A 12,147-nucleotide genomic window follows, 5' to 3' on the forward strand; every position below is an offset into this window, starting at 1 on the left:
ATGGCCCAATCTACTTACCTATTTTTCCTGTTGATAGAAGCTGCTTTGAGCACCCACGTACCAATCTTTGCTGTAAACATATGCTTTCATTTCCCTTGAGTGAATAGTTAGGGTTGGAATGGTTGGATCATTTAGTAGGTGGTGTTTAATTTTCTAAGAAACACTAAAGTCTTCAAAAGTGCTTGTATCATTTTCCATCCATATAGGAATATAGATAATTTCTAAATCTTTCACATCTGTCAACACTGGATTTTAAGTTTTAGTTTTTCTAAGAGTGTATAGTGGCATCTGAATGTGGTTTTTATTTTTCTTTCCCTAAAGAGTCTCTTTTCATATGTTTATTTTAAAATGTTTAATTTTCTTGGTCAAAAGTTTGTTGAAATGTTTCACTCATTTTTATTGGGTTGTTTGTTTTCTTATTATCACATTTTGAGAGTTCTTTATATATTCTGGATAAAAGTCCTTTCCTGGATGTATAATTTGTCAATATTTAGACCCTGTCAGGGACTTGTGTTTTCAAATAGGTTGTAACATATTTGTGGGCCTCTCAGAAAGTAAGTAAAATAGAAATGTATTGTTTTGCTGATTTTTTTCAGTTAAAAAATTCTCTTAACATTTTCTTAATAGTGTCTTTTGCAAAAACTTTTAATTTTGAGAAAGTCTAGTTTATTAATTTCTTCTTTTTATGCATCATTTATGTCATATCTAGAAAAAATTTTCCTAACTCAGGAACATAAATTTCCAGTTTTTTTTCTATAAGTTTTATTTTTTAGGATTTACATTTAGTCTATGATTTATTCTGAATTAATATTTGCAAATGATATAAGTATATATTTCAAGCTCACTGTTTTTATGCATCAGTTCAGTTCAGTTCAGTCGCTCAGTCGTGTCTTGACTCTTTGTGACCCCATGATTCGCAGCACGCCAGGCCTCCCTGTCCATCACCAACTCCCAGAGTTCACTGAGACTCATGTCCATCAAGTCGGTGATGCCATCCAGCCACCTTCTCCTCCTGCCCCCAATCCCTCCCAGCATCAGAGTCTTTTCCAATGAGTCAACTCTTTGCATGAGGTGGCCAAAGTACTGGAATTTCAGCTTTAGCATCAGTCCTTCCAAAGAATCAGGGTTGATCTTCAGAATGGACTGGTTGGATCTCCTTGCAGTCCAAGGGACTCTCGAGAGTCTTCTCCAACACCACAGTTCAAAAGCATCAATTCTTCAGTGCTCAGTTTTCTTCACAGTCCAACTCTCACATCCATACATGACCACAGGAAAAACCATAGCCTTGACTAGATGGACCTTTGTTGGCAAAGTAATGTCTCTGCTTTTCAATATGCTATCTAGGTTGGTCATAACTTTCCTTCCAAGGAGTAAGCATCTTTTAATTTCATGGCTGCAGTCACCATCTGCAGTGATTTTGGAGCCCAAAAAAATAAAGTCTGACACTGTTTCCACTGTTTCCCCATCTATTTCCCATGAAGTGATGGGACCAGATGCTATGATCTTCGTTTTCTGAATGTTGAGTTTTAAGCCAACTTTTTCACTCTCCTCTTTCACTTTCATCAAGAGGCTTTTTAGTTCCTCTTCACTTTCTGCCATAAGGGTGGTGTCATCTGCATATCTGAGATTATTGATATTTCTCTCAGCAATCTTGATTCCAGCTTGTGCTTCTTCCAGCCCAGCGTTTCTCATGATGTACTCTGCATAGAAGTTAAATGAGCAGTGTGACAATATACAGCCTTGACATCCTCCTTTTCCTATTTGGAACCAGTCTGTTGTTCCATGTCCAGTTCTAACTGCTGCTTCCTGACCTGCATACAAATTTCTTAAGAGGCAGGTCAGGTGGTCTGGTATTCCCATCTCTTTCAGAATTTTCCACAGTTTATGGTGATCCACACAGTCAAAGGCTTTGGCATAGTCAAGAAAGCAGAAATAGATGTTTTTCCGGAACTCTTGCTTTTTCAATGATCCAGTGGATGCTGGCAATTTGATTTCTGGTTCCTCTGCCTTTTCTAAAACCAGCTTGAACATCTGGAAGTTCATAGTTCACATATTGCTGAAACCTGGCTTGGAGAATTTTGAACATTACTTTACTAGCGTGAGATGAGTGCAATTGTGCAGTAGTTTGAGCATTCTTTGGCATTGCCTTTCTTTGGGATTGGAATGAAAACTGACCTTTTCCAGTCCTGTGGCCACTGCTGAGTTTTCCAAAGTTGCTGGCATATGGAGTGCAGCACTTTCACAGCATCATCTTTCAGGATTTGAAATAGCTCCAATGGAATTCCATCACCTTCACTATCTTTGTTCGTAGTGATGCTTTATAAGGCCCACTTGACTTCACATTCCAGGATGTCTGGCTCTAGGTCAGTGATCACACCATCGTGATTATCTGGGTCGTGAAGCTCTTTTTTGTACAGTTCTTCTGTGTATTCTTGCCACCTCTTCCTAATATCTTCTGCTTCTGTTAGGTCCATACCATTTCTGTCCTTTATTGAGCCCATCTTTGCATGAAATGTTCCTTTGGTGTCTGTAATTTTCTTGAAGAGTTCTAGTCTTTCCCATTCTGTTGTTTTCCTCTATTTCTTTGCATTGATCGCTGAAGAAGGCTTTCTTATCTCTTCTTGTTATTCTTTGGAACTCTGCATTCAGATGCTTATATCTTTCCTTTTCTCCTTTGCTTTTTGCTTCTCTTCTTTTCACAGCTATTTGTAAGGCCTCCCAGACAGCCATTTTGCTTTTTTGCATTTCTTTTCCATGGGGATGGTCTTGATCCCTGTCTCCTGTACAATGTCACGAACCTCATTCCATAGTTCATCAGGCACTCTATCTATCAAATCTAGGCCCTTAAATCTATTTCTCACTTCCACTGTATAATCATAAGGGATTTGATTTAGGTCATACCTGAATGGTCTAGTGGTTTTCCCTACTTTCTTCAATTTAAGTCTGAATTTGGTAATAAGGAGTTCATGATCTGAGCCACAGTCAGCTCCCGGTCTTGTTTTTGTTGCCCATATAGAGCTTCTCCATCTTTTGCTGCAAAGAATATAATCAGTCTGATTTCGGTGTTGACCATCTGGTGATGTCCATGTGTAGAGTCTTCCCTTGTGTTGTTGGAAGAGGGTGTTTGCTATGACCAGTGCGTTTTCTTGGCAGAACCCTATCAGCCTTTGCCCTGCTTCCCTGTGTTCCAAGCCAGATTTGCCTGTTATTGTTCCAGCACCTTTTGTAGCACCTTTCTGTACTGAATTTTGCACTTTTGAAGAAAATAAGTTGCCCATATATGTGGCAATTTATTTCTGGACTCTTTTCTATTCTTTGGAATATTTATCTATCTTTATGCCAATAATGCATTTTTTTTAATCACTATAGCTTTACAATAAGTGTTAAAATCAGGTAGTGTTAGCCATCCAGCTTTGTTCTTTTTCAAAGTTGTCTTGGTTCTTGTAGGTTCTCTGTATTGCCCTAGGAATTTTAGAATCAATTTGCCAATTTCTACAAAAGTACTAGTGAGATTTTGATGGCAATTGCATTGAATCTAGAGAAGAATTTGAGAAAATTGCTTCTCCATGGACACGTTTATTTAAGCCTTTTAAAATGTCTTTCAGGAATCTTTCATAGTTTTCAATGTGTAACTTTTGCACACATTTTGTCAAAATTTCCCCAATATTTTATGTTTCTGATACTATTTTAAGTGGTTCTTTTCTAGTTGAAACTGGGGATGGGAGGAGGAGGTGGGGTTTATTGAGGGGAAGCCATCCGTGGCCTCTCAGAAAGCCCTGAGCAGAGATGTCCAGCTGCAACTGTTCACGGTGAGCAAGAACTGTGGCTGTCACCACAATCCAGAACAACCAGAAAAGCTCCAAAGCACACTGGAGCACAGAAGTTATGGAGAGAGAGGATCCTATCAAATATTCCAAGGAACTTTTTACTGATCAGAGAGGGGGTCACAAAAAAGATTGACTCAATTACTGAATGACATAGGAATAAGAAATTCTTATTTGTTATGTGGAGAAAGTAATTTCTATATTTGAGACATAAATTCAACATTAAAAATGAGTTGTAATGTAATAGAATAACATAGGATAGGATACAGTAAGATACAATAGGCCGTGTAGTATCAATTGATCCACCTACTGTAGTTAGCGCTTCCAGAAATTTTTGTTTCATTCTCATTCTCTTCTTCTGTCATTGAATCATGTGTATGCACTATTTTGCAATGTGAGATGGAAGTCTTCTTACAGATAACAGTTAAAAGAACTTTGAAGCTCCTGAACTGAAGGACCTTCACTCTCTAAAGCTGCAATTCTCTGAAGTGCAGGAGACACTACTCAATAAGGGGAGGTTTTACAGCTGTTGCTAATAGTCCTTTAGATTCTCCCTCTAAGTCAAAATTTGCTTTGAGTTTGTCAATCTTAAGGTAATTTTGAGCAATATCTCTTAAAACAAACTGCTACCTTTGCAGAACAGTGGAGAAGCATGAATATAAATAACCTGAGGGTGCTCTGAGCCCCAACTCACTGGGCCTGATCTAGAGGAGTGGAGCTGATATCTTCTCCCAACAGAGGAGGAGTTCATGCCCCATGACTTATCACCCAGCAATCAAAAGACATGATGCAAATGGACTTATTTACAAAACAGAAACAGACTCACAGACTTAGAGAACAAATTTATGGTTTCCATGGGAAGAATGGAGGGAAGGGACATTTATGAAGTTTGGGATGGACAGGTACACCCTGTCGTATTTAAAATGGATAAGCAACAAGGACATACTGTATTACACAGGGTACTCTGCTCAATGTTATATGGAAGTGTAGATGGGAGGGAGTTTGGGGGAGAAGGGATATACGTATATGTATGGCTGAATCCCTTTGCTGCCCACCTAAACTATCACAGCATTGTTAATTGACTATGCTATTGTTGCTCATTTGCCCAGTGGTGTCAGACTCTGTGACCCCATGGACTATAGCATGGCAGGCCTCCCTGTCCCTCACCATCTCCCAGAGTTTGCCCAAGTTCATGGTCATGGTACTGGTGATGCCATTCAGCCATCTTATCCTCTGACGTTTTCTTCTCCTTCTGCCGTCAGTCTTACCCAGCATCAATGACTTTTCCAATGAGTCATCTGTGTGCGTCAGATGACCAAAATACTGGAGCTTCAGCTTCAGCATAAATCCTTCCAGTGAATATTCAGGGTTGATCTCCCTTAAGATTGGCTTATTAGACCTCTTTGCTGTCCCAGGGACTTTCAGTAGTCTTCTCCAGCACCACAATTCAAAGGCACCAATTGACTACACCGGAATACAAAAAAAGGTAAGTTTTCCTTCCAATCCCAAAGAAAGGCAAAGCCTAAGAATGCTCAAACTACTGCACAATTACAATCACCTTGCACACTAATAAAGTAATGCTCAAAATTCTCCAAGCCAGGCTTCAACAGTACTTAAACCTTGAACTTCCAGATGTTCAAGCTGGATTTAGAAAAGGCAGAGGAACCAGAGATCAAATTGCCAACATCTGCTGGATCATCAAAAAAGCAAGAGAGTTCCAGAAAAACATCTATTTCTGCTTTCTTGACTATGCCAAAGCCTTTGACTGTGTGGATCACCATAAACTGTGGAAAATTCTGAAAGAGATGGGAATACAAGACCACATGACCTGCCTCTTGAGAAATCTGTATACAGGGTCAGGAAGCAACAGTTAGAACTAGACATGGAACAACAGACTGGTTCCAAATAGGAAAAGCAGGACGTCAAGGCTGTATATTGTCACCCTGCTTATTTAACTTCTATGCAGAGTACATCATGAGAAATGCTGGGTTGGATGAAGCACAAGCTGGTATCAAGATTGCCGGGAGAAATATCAATAATATAATATCAGAAATATCTGCATCAGATATGCAGATGACACCACCCTTATGGCAGAAAGTGAACAAGAACTAAAGAGCCTCTTGATGAAAGTGAAAGAGGAGAATGAAAAAGTTGGCTTAAAACTCAACATTCAGAAAACGAAGATCATGGCATCTGGTCCCATCACTTCATGGCAAATGAATGGAGAAACAGTGTCAGACTTTATTTTTCTGGGCTCCAAAATCACTGCAGATGGTGACTGCAGCCACGAAATTAAAAGATGCTTGCTCCTTGGAAAGAAAGTTATGACCAACCTAGACAGTATATTAAAAAGCAGAGACATTACTTTACCAACAAAGGTCTGTCTATCAAAGCTATGGTTTTTCTGGTAGTCATGTATGGATATGAGAGTTGAACTATAAAGAAAGCTGAGCACCAAAGAATTGATGCTTTTGAACTGTGGTGTTGGAGAAGACTCTTGAGAGTCCCTTGGACAGCAAGTAGATCCAACCAGTCCATCCTAAAGGAAATCAGTCCTGAATATTTATTGGAAGGACTGATGCTGAAGCTGAAACTCCACTACTTTGGCCACCTGATTCGAAGAACTGATTCATTGGAAAAGACCTAGATGCTGGGAAAGATTGAAGGTGGGAGGAAAAGGGGACAACAGAAGATGAGATGGTTGGATGGCATCACTGACTCAATGGACATGAATTTGGGTAAACTCCAGGAGTTGGTGATGGCCATGGAGGCCTGGCGTGCTGCAGTCCATGGAGTTGCAAAGAGTCAGACACTACTGATCGACTGAACTGAATTGAACTGCAATACAAACAAAGATTTAATAAAAATAAATCGAATAGATAACTAACAAAGAGCTTCTGTATAGCATAGGGAATTCTCAATATTCTGTAATAACCTAAATGGGAACAGAATTTGAAAAAGAATAGATAGTGATATATGTATATGTACAAATGAATCACTCTGCTGGACACCCGACACAAGCACAATATTGTTAGCCCACCAAATTCCAATATAAAATAAACATGTGGTTAATTCTCTAGTGCCTCATAAGTTGTCATCACTGTTCTTAAACTGTGTTTCAGCCTCTGAAACAAGAAGCTTCTTGGCAAACAGAACTAATATCCCTAAATAAATCACAGACCAAAGCAACTTATTAATAAGGGCTATGCTTCAAGAGACTAGATCTGGTAGACAGAGTGCCTGAAGAACTAGGGACAGAGGTTTGTAACATTGCACAAGATGTGGTGACCAAAATCATCCACAAGAAATGAAGGAGGCAAAGTGGTTGTCTTGAGGAGGCCTTACAAATAGCTGAGAAAAGAAGAGAAGTGAAAAGCAAAAGAGAAAGGGAAAGATATACCCAACTGAAAGCAGAGTTCCAAAGAAGAGCAAGGAGAGATAAGAAAATCTTAAGTGAACAATGCAAAGAAATAGAGGAAAACAAAAGAGTAGGAAAGACAAGCGATCTCTTCAAGAAAACTGGAGGTACCAAGGGAATATTTCATGCAAAGATGGTCACAATAAAAGACAGAAACAGCAAGGACCTAACAGAAGCAGAAGAGATTAACAAGAGGTGGCAAGAATACAAAGAAGAACTGTACCAAAAAATGCCTTAGTACAGAATATTGAGCAGAGTTCCCTGTGCTATACAGAAGATCTTTGTTAGTTATCTATTTTTTTTTTCTCTTTGCACAAAAATAGTCCATTTCTTCAAGTGTTCTCCAGCACAAGGAGCTTTATAATATTCTTCTGGGCACACACAAAAAAATATGGTGAAGGTGGAATTGACAGCCTTTCTACATCATGGATGACCATGATGGTGTGGTCACTCACCTAGAGCAAGACATCCTGGAGTGTGAAGTCAAGTGGGACTTAGGAACCATTGCTACAAACAAAGCTAGTGGAGGTGATGGAATTCCAGCAGAGCTATATCAAATCCTAAAAGATGATGCTGTTAAAATGCTGCACTTTATATACCAGCAAATTTGGAAGACTTGGCAGTGGCCAGAGGACTGGAATGGTCAGATTTCATTCCAGTTCCAAAGAAAGGCAATGCCAAAGAATGTTCAAAACTACCATACTCATTTCACACACTAGCAAGGTAATGCTCAAAATCCTTCAAGCTAGGCTTCAACAGTATGTGAACATAAATATAGAAGGAGTTCAGAGACAACAGAGAAGGAATGAGCAAATGGGGAGGTCTTCTCTGGTAGAGTTCTACTAATGATGAATGATGGTTTGGCTTTAGACACCCAGAAGGAAAGTACAGCATTCCAGAGTCAGAAGATACTAGTTTATGAATTTGATGTTTCACATAGGTTTTGTCTTCTACAGTGTACCCACTCCAGAAAAAAAAAAGGCCTATTATGTGCTCCAACTAATTTTCTAATCTGGGAGTGAATCCAGTGCCATAAAGAGAGAGTTTTCATTATTAAAGTGCATGATCACATATTAGATGATTGATTACCTTTCTCATTCAGCTATTCTACTCCTAAAAACTATGGCATGCAGCAATAATCTGATTCTCTACAGATAATAATCATGATAAACAAAAGACCTTCCACCTACCCCCAAATTTTCTCCAATTGTAGAGAAAAAGAGAGCTAAGAGTCTATTGATATGAACCAATAATAGTCAAGCTAGCAGGCTCCATACACAAGGAAAATATTCAAGATCATACAAGGGTCAGCGTGAGGATGAGCATAGTAAAGAAAGACATCCTTGAAGAGGTTGGTGTTTATGTTTGTGACAGTCTTGTGGGTCCTTCTCGGCAGTGACTCAGCAAATTGATTTTAGAAGCCTCTGGCGCTTACATCCTGCTGATGGGTTTATAACGAAAATGCTGACGCACTGCTGCTCAGCTGCACTGGGACTGTTGAGCAGCACTACAGAATCGAGTGCGTCATTTCCCTTGAACAATGCGTCTCATTCATTGCTTGAAGTGTGACCATTCATGTTGAAAATGAAATTCTGCAGAGTGATCTGCTTGGGAAATTACTCAGAGCTACTCACTTAAAGATCTTGCTATCTTTTGTGGTCCTCAATTAAGGCTCACAAGAACCTCTTGAGGGTAAATTGGTGCCAATCTAAGCATTGAGAGTAGAAGAAAAAGTAATGAAAACCCAAAGCTTGTACGAACTTTCAAAAGTCATCTCTAAGGACTCGAGGGAGCAGCTAAAATTGATTATAACCTGAACATCTAGAATATTGGTGTAAAGGAAAGAATCATGGACTTGAAATCAGGAAACATTGGTGCTAGTCTTGATTCTGCCTTTAGCTCACTGGATGCTTTGAGATAATATAGAGATATACACATTATTAGACTTAGAAGGAATAACCTAAACACTTTTTGTAAAAAAAAAATAGAAAAACATAAGGCATACAAAGAAAAATCTAATAATATCTGGGTTTCTATCATCTCTAATTAAGCCTGAAATTTAATATTTGCATTATCTCTTTTTAAATATACAAATAATTAATATATCATAGATAAGGTGAGTCTTCTGGGACCCCTTACCCAACATACAACCACTGTCATGAATTTAATGAATTTGATTCTTTGTCTGTTTAAAGCGTTTTGTAGACTTGATTACATATATTAACGTATCAATGCTACATACAAAATATTATTCTGAAACTTGCTTCCCCATATATATTTGGATTTTATTTCTGCTACCTTATTGTGTGTTTTCTTTATGCTACTTTAGGTTTACTTCTACTTCCCTCTTTATTAACAGTCTTTATTGGACTGTTATAATTTTCTTTTTTTTGCTCTTTTCCTTCATATACTATTTGGCAAGGTACACAGTTTATTTCTTTTCTTTTAGCGGTTACCTTTAAATTTTCAATATACTTATTCTATTACTGATTTTCTAATCAAGTATACATGAAGGATCTTAGTGTACCTCATGCTCCTTAGTTAGGTACATAGCTCCTAATTCCCAGTTTTTATACTGTTGATGTTTAGAATTTTAATTCCAACATGTTTTAAACATAAAAGAAATTGTTCTTCTTTATTATTTACAGTAAACATCTATGTGTTTTTATCATCACTATATTCAACTTCTTTGCTCACCAACTTTCCTGAATCCCACTCCTTAGTTCTGAATTTATGATTCTTTTTGATGAATTATAGCCTTTAATAATTCTTGCAGTGAGGATCTGATAGTAATAAACTTAGTCCTTAAATGTCTAAAGATGTCTTCATTTCACATTTACTCTTGAAGGCATAACATTCTATATTCACAATTATTTTCCCATGACACTTTGAATGAATTCTTTTATTAATGAAAAAATGAGCTGTCAAACAGATGCTGTTCTTTTTAGGTAATTTATCTCTTCTCATGGGTTTTACAGTCTATGTGTGGACTGTATTTTTTATTTCTCTTGCTGTGTACAACATGGGTCTCCCTAATTGGAAGACTCTTTTGGAAACTTTGGAGATTTTCAGCCATTATTTAGCTCTTTTAGACCCTCTCCCAAATTCTTTATATTTTTCTTATGAAATTCATATTAGGCTTATATTGATACTTCTTGGCCTTCAGCTCAGTTTCTCTTTTCTTTACTATCACTTTATCTCTTTGCTTCCATACTAGGAAATTTCCTCAATTCTATCTTTCATGGTTCAATTTCTTTGTTTATGTTAGCCTAGTATTGGACCTACTCTCGAGTTTCCCATTCTCCTCTCTTATTTCTTTGAGAATTTCAAGGATATTGATTTTTAAGGATCTTTTTAGATTTCTTTCATTATTTCTTTTTTTCTAGAATTGGAATTCACCCAGTTTTTTGGTTTCACTCATCTCTTGAAAAGTTCCCTTCTGCACCCTTTTCCGGAAGCCATCTCATGATGGCCTCAGCCTGTGCCTCTTGTGCCATCTGGATCCACAGGAGGTCTCAGCTCTACTCTCAGTGTGTGTACAAGTAACAGCCTGGAAATCAGTCTTATATGAGAAACTTGACTTTGGTGGCAGGCTTTGGGAAAGAATCATGTTTCTGGAAGCCACCTGGACAGACAAGATGGGATATTCTAATTTCTATCACAGCCTGAGCTCATTTTGGAGTACACGTTCCCATTGGAGGACTTTAGCTGGATAATCCACATACAACTAGTCTCTTCCCATTGGTGACCATGAGACTTCAGCCTCTGCCTATACCTGTAATTTCCTTTCCTTTTTGGTCCTTGGGTTTTTTCCTTAATATTTAATACAGATCTGTATTTATTTTTAAATAAATAAATTTATTATGTTCTATGTGTTTGGAGTTGGACAGGGGGTGTATTAAACAGGAACTTTCCTCTACCATGGAAATTTCCTTCATTTTTCAAACAGGGAAACTTAACCCCAGGAAAGTTAGCCAGCTTGCTCAATTCACAGCCTGATTATTGCCAATATGTAGATATGAGGCTCTTTTCCACCTTGATACATCATATACTGTATCTTTGCCTCAAGATTTTTGATGTTCAAAATGCAGAGTAATGCCTACCTTGCCTTTTTCAATTTATTATTTAAGGAATTTACATTGCAAATACATGTGAAAGTATTTTGAAAATAAAACACTTAGTCTCATTAATATTTTCATTTTTAAAGTTCTATTGTGATGGAAATTGTGAGTAAAGTCAATATGCATTGCTAAAAAATTACTTCTGAGTTTTCCACTATAGAATTTCCTTTTTTCATATTCTAATACCACTCTCAAAGTTATTAAATAAAAGAAGAACTCTTGTATGGAAATGGATGCACTATGGTAAATTTATGGAGACTAAGGACAAATGTTATTTTCATATATTTAGCAAACATTTTTTGAAGACCAGTCTATACATGCACTTAGGTGTTGCCTGGGAAGTAGTAGGTAGATGTTTTTAAAAAATTAAATAAGAGTTTTAGATTTATAGAAAAATTGCAAAGGTAGAGTTCCCATATATCCTACACACATTTCCCTCATCATTAACATCTAATGCCAGTATAAGTACATTTGTCACAATTAATGAACCAATATTGATCCATCATTATACCTGTATTCAGACTTCCTTAGTTCTGACTTTCTTTCTCTAGGATACAATCCAGGACACCACATTACATTTACTTATCATGTCTTCTTAGGTTCCTCTTCCCTGTGACAAAAAGTCAGACTTTACATTTTTGACCTTGACAGCTTTGAAGGCTACTGGTCAGGAACTTTGCAGAATGTCTCTTAATTGGGATTTGTCTGATGTTTTTCTCATGATTAGAGTGGGAATGTGAGTGTCCCACTTTTGGAGAAAGATCACAGAGGTATAGTGCCATTC

Source organism: Bos mutus, chromosome 24 (genome assembly GCF_027580195.1).
Source record: "Bos mutus isolate GX-2022 chromosome 24, NWIPB_WYAK_1.1, whole genome shotgun sequence".
Classification (NCBI taxonomy): Eukaryota; Metazoa; Chordata; class Mammalia; order Artiodactyla; family Bovidae; genus Bos; species Bos mutus.